The sequence below is a fragment of the Ambystoma mexicanum genome, assembly GCF_040938575.1.
Source record: "Ambystoma mexicanum isolate Mex_15411 chromosome 12 unlocalized genomic scaffold, UKY_AmexF1_1 Mex_chr12_unloc.1, whole genome shotgun sequence".
Lineage (NCBI taxonomy): Eukaryota > Metazoa > Chordata > Amphibia > Caudata > Ambystomatidae > Ambystoma > Ambystoma mexicanum.
In genome coordinates this window covers 4395454-4414862 of record NW_027182322.1, presented here as the reverse complement: position 1 = coordinate 4414862, position 19409 = coordinate 4395454, and the positions used below count along the sequence as shown (strand labels likewise).

Genomic DNA, 19409 nt, shown 5'->3' with positions numbered 1-19409 from the left:
TAAACTGTCACTTCCTTGGCCCTTTATTTATAATGACTGTTATACTCTCTCTCTTTCCGCCACAGTACAAAAAAGCCTAGCACACCTCATGATTGGACTAAGAAATTCCTGTCATTTAGTTGGAAATTATTTTCCCATTATCCCCAAAAACTCCTCACTGTGTCTAAGAACGCTTTTTTTCACAGGACAATACAGATCAGATTGACTTGAAAGGTCCTTTCACGCGACTACAGAATGCCTCTCATTCCACTAAAAGATACGCCAGTGCCTACAATAGCCTAGGACTAGACTATGAGTCCCAATGTAGAAAGACCACAAGTCCACAGATATGCCTGTTTATTTAAACATCTGTATTATCATCAGCATGTGACTGTAAAGGCGGGACCTTGCGCTCTCTGTAACGCGCTCCATTGGCAACATCAGTTAAATGTCGTTGGTTCAATCCCTCGCGGATGTTGTTTTTATTCCCATTTGTAACTGGGAAATACTGTCGCAGCAATACATATGTCTTAATCAAGCTAGTGGTTATTGACGTAAATGGCAGTGTTATAATGTTTCATGTACTGCAAATGTCACCACATAATGCGCTCTTAATTAGATTTGGTTGAAATACATTACAGTCACCCGATGAAAAAGTGTGCAAAGAGCATTAAAGAAACAAAAGGTTCATAACAGTAACAGGACATATCGAATTGTTTCAGTCCTCCACAGAGATTGCCAATGTATTAATGGAAATTCTAAAATATCCGGCCAACTGCAGTGACATTGCCACACCGCAATGCCGTGACTCGGATTCGAACCGAGGTTGCTGCGGCCACAACGCAGAGTACTAACCACTATACGATCACGGCGAACTACTTGGGCTGCTACAATGTGACGTTCCACCTCTATCATAAGCTGTACTCCATCTGTGATGTCATGACTCATGTTTGAATTAAAGGTTGGTTGTGATGTTATCCATGAGAATAAGTGGACACCTGATCCCCAGTCACTTATTTAAGATCTCAATAATCAAGTCAGAATCCAAATGAAAGTCATCAAAGTGGAGCCAATTAGAAATAATATAGTTACACAAACCTGGCAATCGTGCGGCAGCCAGGGCCGATAATGGCCCGCCAGCCTGAGAGCAGGAAAGTGTGAGAGCAGTGATGGTCTTGTGAGAGTTTACAGCTGTTATTGACCCTGTCCCCTTCCATTGCAGAGTTTTCTCCCTATAAGAAGTGCAGAGGCTCCCTCCGGGGTGCTAATAGTACATTTATTTTTTTGCGCAGGAGAAGTGCTCTTCACCAATTGCACGTGCCAAATCACCCGAAGGCCACCACCATAAAATTCAGGCATTCATGTTCATGCGTCCTCCATGTTATGTCCTTATAAAGGGATGCATGTTCATGATGACTCCATGTCGCACCTGCATACAAGGATGCATGTTCATGCCGCCTCGTTCTCTTGGCTTCATACAGGGATTTTATCTCCTCCCCTGTCTCACCCTCATGCAGGGATGCATGACCAATGCTCCTTCCCTTCTCGCCCGCATACATGGATGCACGTTCATGTCTCCTCGTTCTCTCGGCTTCATACGGGGATTTTATCTCCTCCCTGTCTCACCCTCAGGAAGGGATGCATGACCAATGCTCCTTCCCGTCTCGCCCGCATACATGGATGCCCGTTCACGCCTCCTCCTTCTCTCGGCTTCATACGGGGATCATATCTCCTCCCTGTCTCACCCTCATGCAGGGATGCATGACCAAGGCTCCTTCCTGTCTCGCCCGCATACATGGATGCACGTTCACGCCTCCTCCTTCTCTCGGCTTCATACGGGGATCATATCTCCTCCCTGTCTCACCCTCATGCAGGGATGCATGACCAATGCTCCTTCCCTTCTCGCCTGCATACATGGATGCACGTTCACGCCTCCTCCTTCTCTCGGCTTCATACGGGGATCATATCTCCTCCCTGTCTCACCGTCATGCAGGGATGCATGACCAATGCTCCTTCCCTTCTCGCCTGCATACATGGATGCACGTTCACGCCTCCTCCTTCTCTCGGCTTCATACGGGGATCATATCTCCTCAATGTCTCACCCTCACTTCCAACATGTGTAACTTCTTGTTCTCTTTGACGTCTGGAGCATGGGTGGCTACTGCACAGCTCTAGATGTCGCCCACCTGCAAGGTGCTATGAAAAGCACTTTTCCACATTGGACGTGCTATATTAACCCCCTCTCCCCAAATACAATAAAAATAAAGAAATATATGTGCTTCCATAATGTCTACCTTCTAATGTTTCATATGTGTAAGCACATTGTCCTCCTCCTGACCACATTCTAAAACTATGTGCAAATTGTTCCTTCCATAAACTGTCACTTCCTTGGCCCTTTATTTATAATGACTGTTATACTCTCTCTCTTTCCGCCACAGTACAAAAAAGCCTAGCACACCTCATGATTGGACTAAGAAATTCCTGTCATTTAGTTGGAAATTATTTTCCCATTATCCCCAAAAACTCCTCACTGTGTCTAAGAACGCTTTTTTTCACAGGACAATACAGATCAGATTGACTTGAAAGGTCCTTTCACGCGACTACAGAATGCCTCTCATTCCACTAAAAGATACGCCAGTGCCTACAATAGCCTAGGACTAGACTATGAGTCCCAATGTAGAAAGACCACAAGTCCACAGATATGCCTGTTTATTTAAACATCTGTATTATCATCAGCATGTGACTGTAAAGGCGGGACCTTGCGCTCTCTGTAACGCGCTCCATTGGCAACATCAGTTAAATGTCGTTGGTTCAATCCCTCGCGGATGTTGTTTTTATTCCCATTTGTAACTGGGAAATACTGTTGCAGCAATACATATGTCTTAATCAAGCTAGTGGTTATTGACGTAAATGGCAGTGTTATAATGTTTCATGTACTGCAAATGTCACCACATAATGCGCTCTTAATTAGATTTGGTTGAAATACATTACAGTCACCCGATGAAAAAGTGTGCAAAGAGCATTAAAGAAACAAAAGGTTCATAACAGTAACAGGACATATCGAATTGTTTCAGTCCTCCACAGAGATTGCCAATGTATTAATGGAAATTGTAAAATATCTGCCCAACTGCGGTGACATTGCCTCACCGCAATGCCGTGACTCGGATTCGAACCGAGGTTGCTGCGGCCACAACGCAGAGTACTAACCACTATACGATCACGGCGAACTACTTGGGCTGCTACAATGTGACGTTCCACCTCTATCATAAGCTGTACTCCATCTGTGATGTCATGACTCATGTTTGAATTAAAGGTTGGTTGTGATGTTATCCATGAGAATAAGTGGACACCTGATCCCCAGTCACTTATTTAAGATCTCAATAATCAAGTCAGAATCCAAATGAAAGTCATCAAAGTGGAGCCAATTAGAAATAATATAGTTACACAAACCTGGCAATGGTGCGGCAGCCAGGGCCGATAATGGCCCGCCAGCCTGAGAGCAGGAAAGTGTGAGAGCAGTGATGGTCTTGTGAGAGTTTACAGCTGTTATTGACCCTGTCCCCTTTCATTGCAGAGTTTTCTCCCTATAAGAAGTGCAGAGGCTCCCTCCGGGGTGCTAATAGTACATTTATTTTTTTGCGCAGGAGAAGTGCTCTTCACCAATTGCACGTGCCAAATCACCCGTAGGCCACCACCATAAAATTCAGGCATTCATGTTCATGCGTCCTCCATGTTATGTCCTTATAAAGGGATGCATGTTCATGATGACTCCATGTCACACCTGCATACAAGGATGCATGTTCATGCCGCCTCATTCTCTTGGCTTCATACAGGGATTTTATCTCCTCCCTGTCTCACCCTCATGCAGGGATGCATGACCAATGCTCCTTCCCTTCTCGCCTGCATACATGGATGCACGTTCACGCCTCCTCCTTCTCTCGGCTTCATACGGGGATCATATCTCCTCCCTGTCTCACCGTCATGCAGGGATGCATGACCAATGCTCCTTCCCTTCTCGCCTGCATACATGGATGCACGTTCACGCCTCCTCCTTCTCTCGGCTTCATACGGGGATCATATCTCCTCAATGTCTCACCCTCACTTCCAACATGTGTAACTTCTTGTTCTCTTTGACGTCTGGAGCATGGGTGGCTACTGCACAGCTCTAGATGTCGCCCACCTGCAAGGTGCTATGAAAAGCACTTTTCCACATTGGACGTGCTATATTAACCCCCTCTCCCCAAATACAATAAAAATAAAGAAATATATGTGCTTCCATAATGTCTACCTTCTAATGTTTCATATGTGTAAGCACATTGTCCTCCTCCTGACCACATTCTAAAACTATGTGCAAATTGTTCCTTCCATAAACTGTCACTTCCTTGGCCCTTTATTTATAATGACTGTTATACTCTCTCTCTTTCCGCCACAGTACAAAAAAGCCTAGCACACCTCATGATTGGACTAAGAAATTCCTGTCATTTAGTTGGAAATTATTTTCCCATTATCCCCAAAAACTCCTCACTGTGTCTAAGAACGCTTTTTTTCACAGGACAATACAGATCAGATTGACTTGAAAGGTCCTTTCACGCGACTACAGAATGCCTCTCATTCCACTAAAAGATACGCCAGTGCCTACAATAGCCTAGGACTAGACTATGAGTCCCAATGTAGAAAGACCACAAGTCCACAGATATGCCTGTTTATTTAAACATCTGTATTATCATCAGCATGTGACTGTAAAGGCGGGACCTTGCGCTCTCTGTAACGCGCTCCATTGGCAACATCAGTTAAATGTCGTTGGTTCAATCCCTCGCGGATGTTGTTTTTATTCCCATTTGTAACTGGGAAATACTGTTGCAGCAATACATATGTCTTAATCAAGCTAGTGGTTATTGACGTAAATGGCAGTGTTATAATGTTTCATGTACTGCAAATGTCACCACATAATGCGCTCTTAATTAGATTTGGTTGAAATACATTACAGTCACCCGATGAAAAAGTGTGCAAAGAGCATTAAAGAAACAAAAGGTTCATAACAGTAACAGGACATATCGAATTGTTTCAGTCCTCCACAGAGATTGCCAATGTATTAATGGAAATTCTAAAATATCCGGCCAACTGCAGTGACATTGCCACACCGCAATGCCGTGACTCGGATTCGAACCGAGGTTGCTGCGGCCACAACGCAGAGTACTAACCACTATACGATCACGGCGAACTACTTGGGCTGCTACAATGTGACGTTCCACCTCTATCATAAGCTGTACTCCATCTGTGATGTCATGACTCATGTTTGAATTAAAGGTTGGTTGTGATGTTATCCATGAGAATAAGTGGACACCTGATCCCCAGTCACTTATTTAAGATCTCAATAATCAAGTCAGAATCCAAATGAAAGTCATCAAAGTGGAGCCAATTAGAAATAATATAGTTACACAAACCTGGCAATCGTGCGGCAGCCAGGGCCGATAATGGCCCGCCAGCCTGAGAGCAGGAAAGTGTGAGAGCAGTGATGGTCTTGTGAGAGTTTACAGCTGTTATTGACCCTGTCCCCTTCCATTGCAGAGTTTTCTCCCTATAAGAAGTGCAGAGGCTCCCTCCGGGGTGCTAATAGTACATTTATTTTTTTGCGCAGGAGAAGTGCTCTTCACCAATTGCACGTGCCAAATCACCCGAAGGCCACCACCATAAAATTCAGGCATTCATGTTCATGCGTCCTCCATGTTATGTCCTTATAAAGGGATGCATGTTCATGATGACTCCATGTCGCACCTGCATACAAGGATGCATGTTCATGCCGCCTCGTTCTCTTGGCTTCATACAGGGATTTTATCTCCTCCCCTGTCTCACCCTCATGCAGGGATGCATGACCAATGCTCCTTCCCTTCTCGCCCGCATACATGGATGCACGTTCATGTCTCCTCGTTCTCTCGGCTTCATACGGGGATTTTATCTCCTCCCTGTCTCACCCTCAGGAAGGGATGCATGACCAATGCTCCTTCCCGTCTCGCCCGCATACATGGATGCCCGTTCACGCCTCCTCCTTCTCTCGGCTTCATACGGGGATCATATCTCCTCCCTGTCTCACCCTCATGCAGGGATGCATGACCAAGGCTCCTTCCTGTCTCGCCCGCATACATGGATGCACGTTCACGCCTCCTCCTTCTCTCGGCTTCATACGGGGATCATATCTCCTCCCTGTCTCACCCTCATGCAGGGATGCATGACCAATGCTCCTTCCCTTCTCGCCTGCATACATGGATGCACGTTCACGCCTCCTCCTTCTCTCGGCTTCATACGGGGATCATATCTCCTCCCTGTCTCACCGTCATGCAGGGATGCATGACCAATGCTCCTTCCCTTCTCGCCTGCATACATGGATGCACGTTCACGCCTCCTCCTTCTCTCGGCTTCATACGGGGATCATATCTCCTCAATGTCTCACCCTCACTTCCAACATGTGTAACTTCTTGTTCTCTTTGACGTCTGGAGCATGGGTGGCTACTGCACAGCTCTAGATGTCGCCCACCTGCAAGGTGCTATGAAAAGCACTTTTCCACATTGGACGTGCTATATTAACCCCCTCTCCCCAAATACAATAAAAATAAAGAAATATATGTGCTTCCATAATGTCTACCTTCTAATGTTTCATATGTGTAAGCACATTGTCCTCCTCCTGACCACATTCTAAAACTATGTGCAAATTGTTCCTTCCATAAACTGTCACTTCCTTGGCCCTTTATTTATAATGACTGTTATACTCTCTCTCTTTCCGCCACAGTACAAAAAAGCCTAGCACACCTCATGATTGGACTAAGAAATTCCTGTCATTTAGTTGGAAATTATTTTCCCATTATCCCCAAAAACTCCTCACTGTGTCTAAGAACGCTTTTTTTCACAGGACAATACAGATCAGATTGACTTGAAAGGTCCTTTCACGCGACTACAGAATGCCTCTCATTCCACTAAAAGATACGCCAGTGCCTACAATAGCCTAGGACTAGACTATGAGTCCCAATGTAGAAAGACCACAAGTCCACAGATATGCCTGTTTATTTAAACATCTGTATTATCATCAGCATGTGACTGTAAAGGCGGGACCTTGCGCTCTCTGTAACGCGCTCCATTGGCAACATCAGTTAAATGTCGTTGGTTCAATCCCTCGCGGATGTTGTTTTTATTCCCATTTGTAACTGGGAAATACTGTTGCAGCAATACATATGTCTTAATCAAGCTAGTGGTTATTGACGTAAATGGCAGTGTTATAATGTTTCATGTACTGCAAATGTCACCACATAATGCGCTCTTAATTAGATTTGGTTGAAATACATTACAGTCACCCGATGAAAAAGTGTGCAAAGAGCATTAAAGAAACAAAAGGTTCATAACAGTAACAGGACATATCGAATTGTTTCAGTCCTCCACAGAGATTGCCAATGTATTAATGGAAATTGTAAAATATCTGCCCAACTGCGGTGACATTGCCTCACCGCAATGCCGTGACTCGGATTCGAACCGAGGTTGCTGCGGCCACAACGCAGAGTACTAACCACTATACGATCACGGCGAACTACTTGGGCTGCTACAATGTGACGTTCCACCTCTATCATAAGCTGTACTCCATCTGTGATGTCATGACTCATGTTTGAATTAAAGGTTGGTTGTGATGTTATCCATGAGAATAAGTGGACACCTGATCCCCAGTCACTTATTTAAGATCTCAATAATCAAGTCAGAATCCAAATGAAAGTCATCAAAGTGGAGCCAATTAGAAATAATATAGTTACACAAACCTGGCAATGGTGCGGCAGCCAGGGCCGATAATGGCCCGCCAGCCTGAGAGCAGGAAAGTGTGAGAGCAGTGATGGTCTTGTGAGAGTTTACAGCTGTTATTGACCCTGTCCCCTTTCATTGCAGAGTTTTCTCCCTATAAGAAGTGCAGAGGCTCCCTCCGGGGTGCTAATAGTACATTTATTTTTTTGCGCAGGAGAAGTGCTCTTCACCAATTGCACGTGCCAAATCACCCGTAGGCCACCACCATAAAATTCAGGCATTCATGTTCATGCGTCCTCCATGTTATGTCCTTATAAAGGGATGCATGTTCATGATGACTCCATGTCACACCTGCATACAAGGATGCATGTTCATGCCGCCTCATTCTCTTGGCTTCATACAGGGATTTTATCTCCTCCCTGTCTCACCCTCATGCAGGGATGCATGACCAATGCTCCTTCCCTTCTCGCCTGCATACATGGATGCACGTTCACGCCTCCTCCTTCTCTCGGCTTCATACGGGGATCATATCTCCTCCCTGTCTCACCGTCATGCAGGGATGCATGACCAATGCTCCTTCCCTTCTCGCCTGCATACATGGATGCACGTTCACGCCTCCTCCTTCTCTCGGCTTCATACGGGGATCATATCTCCTCAATGTCTCACCCTCACTTCCAACATGTGTAACTTCTTGTTCTCTTTGACGTCTGGAGCATGGGTGGCTACTGCACAGCTCTAGATGTCGCCCACCTGCAAGGTGCTATGAAAAGCACTTTTCCACATTGGACGTGCTATATTAACCCCCTCTCCCCAAATACAATAAAAATAAAGAAATATATGTGCTTCCATAATGTCTACCTTCTAATGTTTCATATGTGTAAGCACATTGTCCTCCTCCTGACCACATTCTAAAACTATGTGCAAATTGTTCCTTCCATAAACTGTCACTTCCTTGGCCCTTTATTTATAATGACTGTTATACTCTCTCTCTTTCCGCCACAGTACAAAAAAGCCTAGCACACCTCATGATTGGACTAAGAAATTCCTGTCATTTAGTTGGAAATTATTTTCCCATTATCCCCAAAAACTCCTCACTGTGTCTAAGAACGCTTTTTTTCACAGGACAATACAGATCAGATTGACTTGAAAGGTCCTTTCACGCGACTACAGAATGCCTCTCATTCCACTAAAAGATACGCCAGTGCCTACAATAGCCTAGGACTAGACTATGAGTCCCAATGTAGAAAGACCACAAGTCCACAGATATGCCTGTTTATTTAAACATCTGTATTATCATCAGCATGTGACTGTAAAGGCGGGACCTTGCGCTCTCTGTAACGCGCTCCATTGGCAACATCAGTTAAATGTCGTTGGTTCAATCCCTCGCGGATGTTGTTTTTATTCCCATTTGTAACTGGGAAATACTGTTGCAGCAATACATATGTCTTAATCAAGCTAGTGGTTATTGACGTAAATGGCAGTGTTATAATGTTTCATGTACTGCAAATGTCACCACATAATGCGCTCTTAATTAGATTTGGTTGAAATACATTACAGTCACCCGATGAAAAAGTGTGCAAAGAGCATTAAAGAAACAAAAGGTTCATAACAGTAACAGGACATATCGAATTGTTTCAGTCCTCCACAGAGATTGCCAATGTATTAATGGAAATTGTAAAATATCTGCCCAACTGCGGTGACATTGCCTCACCGCAATGCCGTGACTCGGATTCGAACCGAGGTTGCTGCGGCCACAACGCAGAGTACTAACCACTATACGATCACGGCGAACTACTTGGGCTGCTACAATGTGACGTTCCACCTCTATCATAAGCTGTACTCCATCTGTGATGTCATGACTCATGTTTGAATTAAAGGTTGGTTGTGATGTTATCCATGAGAATAAGTGGACACCTGATCCCCAGTCACTTATTTAAGATCTCAATAATCAAGTCAGAATCCAAATGAAAGTCATCAAAGTGGAGCCAATTAGAAATAATATAGTTACACAAACCTGGCAATGGTGCGGCAGCCAGGGCCGATAATGGCCCGCCAGCCTGAGAGCAGGAAAGTGTGAGAGCAGTGATGGTCTTGTGAGAGTTTACAGCTGTTATTGACCCTGTCCCCTTTCATTGCAGAGTTTTCTCCCTATAAGAAGTGCAGAGGCTCCCTCCGGGGTGCTAATAGTACATTTATTTTTTTGCGCAGGAGAAGTGCTCTTCACCAATTGCACGTGCCAAATCACCCGTAGGCCACCACCATAAAATTCAGGCATTCATGTTCATGCGTCCTCCATGTTATGTCCTTATAAAGGGATGCATGTTCATGATGACTCCATGTCACACCTGCATACAAGGATGCATGTTCATGCCGCCTCATTCTCTTGGCTTCATACAGGGATTTTATCTCCTCCCTGTCTCACCCTCATGCAGGGATGCATGACCAATGCTCCTTCCCTTCTCGCCCGCATACATGGATGCACGTTCATGTCTCCTCGTTCTCTCGGCTTCATACGGGGATTTTATCTCCTCCCTGTTTCACCCTCAGGAAGGGATGCATGACCAATGCTCCTTCCCGTCTCGCCCGCATACATGGATGCACGTTCACGCCTCCTCCTTTTCTCGGCTTCATACGGGGATCATATCTCCTCCCTGTCTCACCCCCATGCAGGGATGCATGACCAATGCTCCTTCCTGTCTCGCCCGCATACATGGATGCACGTTCACGCCTCCTCCTTCTCTCGGCTTCATACGGGGATCATATCTCCTCCCTGTCTCACCCTCATGCAGGGATGCATGACCAATGCTCCTTCCCTTCTCGCCTGCATACATGGATGCACGTTCACGCCTCCTCCTTCTCTCGGCTTCATACGGGGATCATATCTCCTCCCTGTCTCACCCTCATGCAGGGATGCATGACCAATGCTCCTTCCTGTCTCGCCCGCATACATGGATGCACGTTCACGCCTCCTCCTTCTCTCGGCTTCATACGGGGATCATATCTCCTCCCTGTCTCACCCTCATGCAGGGATGCATGACCAATGCTCCTTCCCTTCTCGCCTGCATACATGGATGCACGTTCACGCCTCCTCCTTCTCTCGGCTTCATTCGGGGATCATATCTCCTCAATGTCTCACCCTCACTTCTAACATGTGTAACTTCTTGTTCTCTTTGACGTCTGGGGCATGGGTGGCTACTGCACAGCTCTAGATGTCGCCCCCCTGCAAGGTGCTATGGAAAGCACTTTTCCACATTGGACGTGCTATATTAACCCCCTCTTCCCAAATACAATAAAAATAAAGAAATATATGTGCTTCCATAATGTCTACCTTCTAATGTTTCATATGTGTAAGCACATTGTCCTCCTCCTGACCACATTCTAAAACTATGTGCAAATTGTTCCTTCCATAAACTGTCACTTCCTTGGCCCTTTATTTATAATGAGTGTTATACTCTCTCTCTTTCCGCCACAGTATAAAAAAGCCTAGCACACCTCATGATTGGACTAAGAAATTCCTGTCATTTAGTTGGAAATGATTTTCCCATTATCCCCAAAAACTCCTCACTGTGTCTAAGAACGCTTTTTTTCACAGGACAATACAGATCAGATTGACTTGAAAGGTCCTTTCACGCGACTACAGAATGCCTCTCATTCCACTAAAAGATACACCAGTGCCTACAATAGCCTAGGACTAGACTATGAGTCCCAATGTAGAAAGACCACAAGTCCACAGATATGCCTGTTTATTTAAACATCTGTATTATCATCAGCGTGTGACTGTAAAGGCGGGACCTCGCGCTCTCTGTAACGCGCTCCATTGGCAACATCAGTTAAATGTCGTTGGTTCAATCCCTCGCGGATGTTGTTTTTATTCCCATTTGTAACTGGGAAATACTGTCGCTGCAATACATATGTCTTAATCAAGCTAGTGGTTATTGACGTAAATGGCAGTGTTATAATGTTTCATGTACTGCAAATGGCACCACATAATGCGCTCTTAATTAGATTTGGTTGAAATACATTACAGTCACCCGATGAAAAAGTGTGCAAAGAGCATTAAAGAAACAAAAGGTTCATAACAGTAACAGGACATATCGAATTGTTTCAGTCCTCCACAGAGATTGCCAATGTATTAATGGAAATTCTAAAATATCTGCCCAACTGCCGTGACATTGCCTCACCGCAATGCCGTGACTCGGATTCGAACCAAGGTTGCTGCGGCCACAACGCAGAGTACTAACCACTATACGATCACGGCGAGCTACTTGGGCTGCTACAATGTGACGTTCCACCTCTATCATAAGCTGTACTCCATCTGTGATGTCATGACTCATGTTTGAATTAAAGGTTGGTTGTGATGTTATCCATGAGAATAAGTGGACACCTGATCCCCAGTCACTTATTTAAGATCTCAATAATCAAGTCAGAATCCAAATGAAAGTCATCAAAGTGGAGCCAATTAGAAATAATATAGTTACACAAACCTGGCAATGGTGCGGCAGCCAGGGCCGATAATGGCCCGCCAGCCTGAGAGCAGGAAAGTGTGAGAGCAGTGATGGTCTTGTGAGAGTTTACAGCTGTTATTGACCCTGTCCCCTTCCATTTCAGAGTTTTCTCCCTATAAGAAGTGCAGAGGCTCCCTCCGGGGTGCTAATAGTACATTTATTTTTTTGCGCAGGAGAAGTGCTCTTCACCAATTGCACGTGCCAAATCACCCGAAAGCCACCACCATAAAATTCAGGCATTCATGTTCATGCGTCCTCCATGTTATGTCCTTATAAAGGGATGCATGTTCATGATGACTCCATGTCACACCTGCATACAAGGATGCATGTTCAAGCCGCCTCGTTCTCTTGGCTTCATACAGGGATTTTATCTCCTCCCTGTCTCACCCTCATGCAGGGATGCATGACCAATGCTCCTTCCCTTCTCGCCCGCATACATGGATGCACGTTCATGTCTCCTCGTTCTCTCGGCTTCATACAGGGATTTTATCTCCTCCCTGTCTCACCCTCAGGAAGGGATGCATGACCAATGCTCCTTCCCGTCTCGCCCGCATACATGGATGCACGTTCACGCCTCCTCCTTCTCTCAGCTTCATACGGGGATCATATCTCCTCCCTGTCTCACCCTCATGCAGGGATGCATGACCAATGCTCCTTCCTGTCTCGCCCGCATACATGGATGCACGTTCACGCCTCCTCCTTCTCTCGGCTTCATACGGGGATCATATCTCCTCCCTGTCTCACCCTCATGCAGGGATGTATGACCAATGCTCCTTCCCTTCTCGCCTGCATACATGGATGCACGTTCACGCCTCCTCCTTCTCTCGGCTTCATACGGGGATCATATCTCCTCCCTGTCTCACCCTCATGCAGGGATGCATGACCAATGCTCCTTCCTGTCTCGCCCGCATACATGGATGCACGTTCACGCGTCCTCCTTCTCTCGGCTTCATACGGGGATCATATCTCCTCCCTGTCTCACCCTCATGCAGGGATGCATGACCAATGCTCCTTCCCTTCTCGCCTGCATACATGGATGCACGTTCACGCCTCCTCCTTCTCTCGGCTTCATACGGGGATCATATCTCCTCAATGTCTCACCCTCACTTCCAACATGTGTAACTTCTTGTTCTCTTTGACGTCTGGGGAATGGGTGGCTACTGCACAGCTCTAGATGTCGCCCACCTGCAAGGTGCTATGGAAATCACTTTTCCACATTGGACGTGCTATATTAACCCCCTCTCCCCAAATACAATAAAAATAAAGAAATATATGTGCTTCCATAATGTCTACCTTCTAATGTTTCATATGTGTAAGCACATTGTCCTCCTCCTGACCACATTCTAAAACTATGTGCAAATTGTTCCTTCCATAAACTGTCACTTCCTTGGCCCTTTACTTATAATGACTGTTATACTCTCTCTCTTTCCGCCACAGTATAAAAAAGCCTAGCACACCTCATGATTGGACTAAGAAATTCCTGTCATTTAGTTGGAAATGATTTTCCCATTATCCCCAAAAACTCCTCACTGTGTCTAAGAACGCTTTTTTTCACAGGACAATACAGATCAGATTGACTTGAAAGGTCCTTTCACGCAACTACAGAATGCCTCTCATTCCACTAAAAGATACGCCAGTGCCTACAATAGCCTAGGACTAGACTATGACTCCCAATGTAGAAAGACCACAAGTCCACAGATATGCCTGTTTATTTAAACATCTGTATTATCATCAGCGTGTGACTGTAAAGGCGGGACCTCGCGCTCTCTGTAACGCGCTCCATTGGCAACATCAGTTAAATGTCGTAGGTTCAATCCCTCGCGGATGTTGTTTTTATTCCCATTTGTAACTGGGAAATACTGTCGCTGCAATACATATGTCTTAATCAAGCTAGTGGTTATTGACGTAAATGGCAGTGTTATAATGTTTCATGTACTGCAAATGTCACCACATAATGCGCTCTTAATTAGATTTGGTTGAAATACATTACAGTCACCCGATGAAAAAGTGTGCAAAGAGCATTAAAGAAACAAAAGGTTCATAACAGTAACAGGACATATCGAATTGTTTCAGTCCTCCACAGAGATTGCCAATGTATTAATGGAAATTCTAAAATATCTGCCCAACTGCCGTGACATTGCCTCACCGCAATGCCGTGACTCAGATTCGAACCGAGGTTGCTGCGGCCACAACGCAGAGTACTAACCACTATACGATCACGGCGAGCTACTTGGGCTACTACAATGTGACGTTCCACCTCTATCATAAGCTGTAATCCATCTGTGATGTCATGGCTCATGTTTGAATTAAAGGTTGGTTGTGATGTTATCCATGAGAATAAGTGGACACCTGATCCCCAGTCACTTATTTAAGATCTCAATAATCAAGTCAGAATCCAAATGAAAGTCATCAAAGTGGAGCCAATTAGAAATAATATAGTTACACAAACCTGGCAATGGTGCGGCAGCCAGGGCCGATAATGGCCCGCCAGCCTGAGAGCAGGAAAGTGTGAGAGCAGTGATGGTCTTGTGAGAGTTTACAGCTGTTATTGACCCTGTCCCCTTTCATTGCAGAGTTTTCTCCCTATAAGAAGTGCAGAGGCTCCCTCCGGGGTGCTAATAGTACTTTTATTTTTTTGCGCAGGAGAAGTGCTCTTCACCAATTGCACGTGCCAAATCACCCGAAGGCCACCACCATAAAATTCAGGCATTCATGTTCATGCGTCCTCCATGTTTTGTCCTTATAAAGGGATGCATGTTCATGATGACTCCATGTCACACCTGCATACAAGGATGCATGTTCATGCCGCCTCGTTCTCTTGGCTTCATACAGGGATTTTATCTCCTCCCTGTCTCACCCTCATGCAGGGATGCATGACCAATGCTCCTTCCCTTCTCGCCCGCATACATGGATGCACGTTCATGTCTCCTCGTTCTCTCGGCTTCATACGGGGATTTTATCTCCTCCCTCTCTCACCCTCAGGAAGGGATGCATGGCCAATGCTCCTTCCCGTCTCGCCCGCATACATGGATGCACGTTCATGCCTCCTCCTTCTCTCGGCTTCATACGGGGATCATATCTCCTCCCTGTCTCACCCTCATGCAGGGATGCATGACCAATGCTCCTTCCTGTCTCGCCCGCATACATGGATGCACGTTCACGCCTCCTCCTTCTCTCGGCTTCATACGGGGATCATATCTCCTCCCTGTCTCACCCTCATGCAGGGATGCATGACCAATGCTCCTTCCCTTCTCGCCTGCATACATGGATGCACGTTCACGCCTCCTCCTTCTCTCGGCTTCATACGGGGATCATATCTCCTCCCTGTCTCACCCTCATGCAGGGATGCATGACCAATGCTCCTTCCTGTCTCGCCCGCATACATGGATGCATGTTCACGCGTCCTCCTTCTCTCGGCTTCATACGGGGATCATATCTCCTCCCTGTCTCACCCTCATGCAGGGATGCATGACCAATGCTCCTTCCCTTCTCGCCTGCATACATGGATGCACGTTCACGCCTCCTCCTTCTCTCGGCTTCATACGGGGATCATATCTCCTCAATGTCTCACCCTCACTTCCAACATGTGTAACTTCTTGTTCTCTTTGACGTCTGGGGCATGGGTGGCTACTGCACAGCTCTAGATGTCGCCCACCTGCAAGGTGCTATGGAAAGCACTTTTCCACATTGGACGTGCTATATTAACCCCCTCTCCCCAAATACAATAAAAATAAAGAAATATATGTGCTTCCATAATGTCTACCTTCTAATGTTTCATATGTGTAAGCACATTGTCCTCCTCCTGACCACATTCTAAAACTATGTGCAAATTGTTCCTTCCATAAACTGTCACTTCCTTGGCCCTTTATTTATAATGACTGTTATACTCTCTCTCTTTCCGCCACAGTATAAAAAAGCCTAGCACACCTCATGATTGGACTAAGAAATTCCTGTCATTTAGTTGGAAATGATTTTCCCATTATCCCCAAAAACTCCTCACTGTGTCTAAGAACGCTTTTTTTCACAGGACAATACAGATCAGATTGACTTGAAAGGTCCTTTCACGCGACTACAGAATGCCTCTCATTCCACTAAAAGATACGCCAGTGCCTACAATAGCCTAGGACTAGACTACGAGTCCCAATGTAGAAAGACCACAAGTCCACAGATATGCCTGTTTATTTAAACATCTGTATTATCATCAGCGCGTGACTGTAAAGGCAGGACCTCGCGCTCTCTGTAACGCGCTCCATTGGCAACATCAGTTAAATGTCGTTGGTTCAATCCCTCGCGGATGTTGTTTTTATTCCCATTTGTAACTGGGAAATACTGTCGCTGCAATACATATGTCTTAATCAAGCTAGTGGTTATTGACGTAAATGGCAGTGTTATAATGTTTCATGTACTGCAAATGTCACCACATAATGCGCTCTTAATTAGATTTGGTTGAAATACATTACAGTCACCCGATGAAAAAGTGTGCAAAGAGCATTAAAGAAACAAAAGGTTCATAACAGTAACAGGACATATCGAATTGTTTCAGTCCTCCACAGAGATTGCCAATGTATTAATGGAAATTCTAAAATGTCTGCCCAACTGCCGTGACATTGCCTCACCGCAATGCCGTGACTCGGATTCGAACCGAGGTTGCTGCGGCCACAACGCAGAGTACTAACCACTATACGATCACGGCGAGCTACTTGGGCTGCTACAATGTGTCGTTCCACCTCTATCATAAGCTGTACTCCATCTGTGATGTCATGACTCATGTTTGAATTAAAGGTTGGTTGTGATGTTATCCATGAGAATAAGTGGACACCTGATCCCCAGTCACTTATTTAAGATCTCAATAATCAAGTCAGAATCCAAATGAAAGTCATCAAAGTGGAGCCAATTAGAAATAATATAGTTACACAAACCTGGCAATGGTGCGGCAGCCAGGGCCGATAATGGCCCGCCAGCCTGAGAGCAGGAAAGTGTGAGAGCAGTGATGGTCTTGTGAGAGTTTACAGCTGTTATTGACCCTGTCCCCTTCCATTGCAGAGTTTTCTCCCTATAAGAAGTGCAGAGGCTCCCTCCGGGGTGCTAATAGTAAATTTATTTTTTTGCGCAGGAGAAGTGCTCTTCACCAATTGCACGTGCCAAATCACCCGAAGGCCACCACCATAAAATTCAGGCATTCATGTTCATGCGTCCTCCATGTTATGTCCTTATAAAGGGATGCATGTTCATGATGACTCCATGTCACACCTGCATACAAGGATGCATGTTCATGCCGCCTCATTCTCTTGGCTTCATACAGGGATTTTATCTCCTCCCTGTCTCACCCTCATGCAGGGATGCATGACCAATGCTCCTTCCCTTCTCGCCCGCATACATGGATGCACGTTCATGTCTCCTCGTTCTCTCGGCTTCATACGGGGATTTTATCTCCTCCCTGTCTCACCCTCAGGAAGGGATGCATGACCAATGCTCCTTCCCGTCTCGCCCGCATACATGGATGCACGTTCACGCCTCCTCCTTCTCTCGGCTTCATACGGGGATCATATCTCCTCCCTGTCTCACCCTCATGCAGGGATGCATGACCAAGGCTCCTTCCTGTCTCGCCCGCATACATGGATGCACGTTCACGCCTCCTCCTTCTCTCGGCTTCATACGGGGATCATATCTCCTCCCTGTCTCACCCTCATGCAGGGATGCATGACCAATGCTCCTTCCCTTCTCGCCTGCATACATGGATGCACGTTCACGCCTCCTCCTTCTCTCGGCTTCATACGGGGATCATATCTCCTCCCTGTCTCACCGTCATGCAGGGATGCATGACCAATGCTCCTTCCCTTCTCGCCTGCATACATGGATGCACGTTCACGCCTCCTCCTTCTCTCGGCTTCATACGGGGATCATATCTCCTCCCTGTCTCACCCTCATGCAGGGATGCATGACCAATGCTCCTTCCCTTCTCGCCTGCATACATGGATGCACGTTCACGCCTCCTCCTTCTCTCGGCTTCATACGGGGATCATATCTCCTCAATGTCTCACCCTCACTTCCAACATGTGTAACTTCTTGTTCTCTTTGACGTCTGGGGCATGGGTGGCTACTGCACAGCTCTAGATGTCGCCCACCTGCAAGGTGCTATGGAAAGCACTTTTCCACATTGGACGTGCTATATTAACCCCCTCTCCCCAAATACAATAAAAATAAAGAAATATATGTGCTTCCATAATGTCTACCTTCTAATGTTTCATATGTGTAAGCACATTGTCCTCCTCCTGACCACATTCTAAAACTATGTGCAAATTGTTCCTTCCATAAACTGTCACTTCCTTGGCCCTTTATTTATAATGACTGTTATACTCTCTCTCTTTCCGCCAAAGTATAAAAAAGCCTAGCACACCTCATGATTGGACTAAGAAATTCCTGTCATTTAGTTGGAAATGATTTTCCCATTATCCCCAAAAACTCCTCACTGTGTCTAAGAACGCTTTTTTTCACAGGACAATACAGATCAGATTGACTTGAAAGGTCCTTTCACGCGACTACAGAATCCCTCTCATTCCACTAAAAGATACGCCAGTGCCTACAATAGCCTAGGACTAGACTATGAGTCCCAATGTAGAAAGACCACAAGTCCACAGATATGCCTGTTTATTTAAACATCAGTATTATCATCAGCGTGTGACTGTAAAGGCGGGACCTTGCGCTCTCTGTAACGCGCTCCATTGGCAACATCAGTTAAATGTCGTTGGTTCAATCCCTCGCGGATGTTGTTTTTATTCCCATTTGTAACTGGGAAATACTGTCGCTGCAATACATATGTCTTAATCAAGCTAGTGGTTATTGACGTAAATGGCAGTGTTATAATGTTTCATGTACTGCAAATGTCACCACATAATGCGCTCTTAATTAGATTTGGTTGAAATACATTACAGTCACCCGATGAAAAAGTGTGCAAAGAGCATTAAAGAAACAAAAGGTTCATAACAGTAACAGGACATATCGAATTGTTTCAGTCCTCCACAGAGATTGCCAATGTATTAATGGAAATTGTAAAATATCTGCCCAACTGCAGTGACATTGCCTCACCGCAATGCTGTGACTCGGATTCCAACCGAGTTTGCTGCGGCCACCACGCAGAGTACTAACCAC

At 45.6% G+C, this 19409-nt stretch overlaps 7 non-coding genes across 7 annotated transcripts; all 7 read right to left on the bottom strand.

Annotated features, from left to right (window-relative positions):
* Positions 1–779: 779 nt before the first annotated feature.
* On the bottom strand, positions 780–851 carry TRNAH-GUG (transfer RNA histidin (anticodon GUG)). Its single transcript has one exon. It is a non-coding gene; the product is annotated as a tRNA-His (tRNA).
* A 2280-nt stretch (positions 852–3131) lies between these two features.
* Positions 3132–3203, bottom strand: TRNAH-GUG (transfer RNA histidin (anticodon GUG)). The gene has a single exon. It is a non-coding gene; the product is annotated as a tRNA-His (tRNA).
* A 1922-nt stretch (positions 3204–5125) lies between these two features.
* On the bottom strand, positions 5126–5197 carry TRNAH-GUG (transfer RNA histidin (anticodon GUG)). The gene has a single exon. It is a non-coding gene; the product is annotated as a tRNA-His (tRNA).
* A 2280-nt stretch (positions 5198–7477) lies between these two features.
* On the bottom strand, positions 7478–7549 carry TRNAH-GUG (transfer RNA histidin (anticodon GUG)). Its single transcript has one exon. It is a non-coding gene; the product is annotated as a tRNA-His (tRNA).
* A 1922-nt stretch (positions 7550–9471) lies between these two features.
* On the bottom strand, positions 9472–9543 carry TRNAH-GUG (transfer RNA histidin (anticodon GUG)). Its single transcript has one exon. It is a non-coding gene; the product is annotated as a tRNA-His (tRNA).
* A 2398-nt stretch (positions 9544–11941) lies between these two features.
* Positions 11942–12013, bottom strand: TRNAH-GUG (transfer RNA histidin (anticodon GUG)). The gene has a single exon. It is a non-coding gene; the product is annotated as a tRNA-His (tRNA).
* A 4868-nt stretch (positions 12014–16881) lies between these two features.
* On the bottom strand, positions 16882–16953 carry TRNAH-GUG (transfer RNA histidin (anticodon GUG)). Its single transcript has one exon. It is a non-coding gene; the product is annotated as a tRNA-His (tRNA).
* Between the last annotated feature and the right edge of the window lie 2456 nt (positions 16954–19409).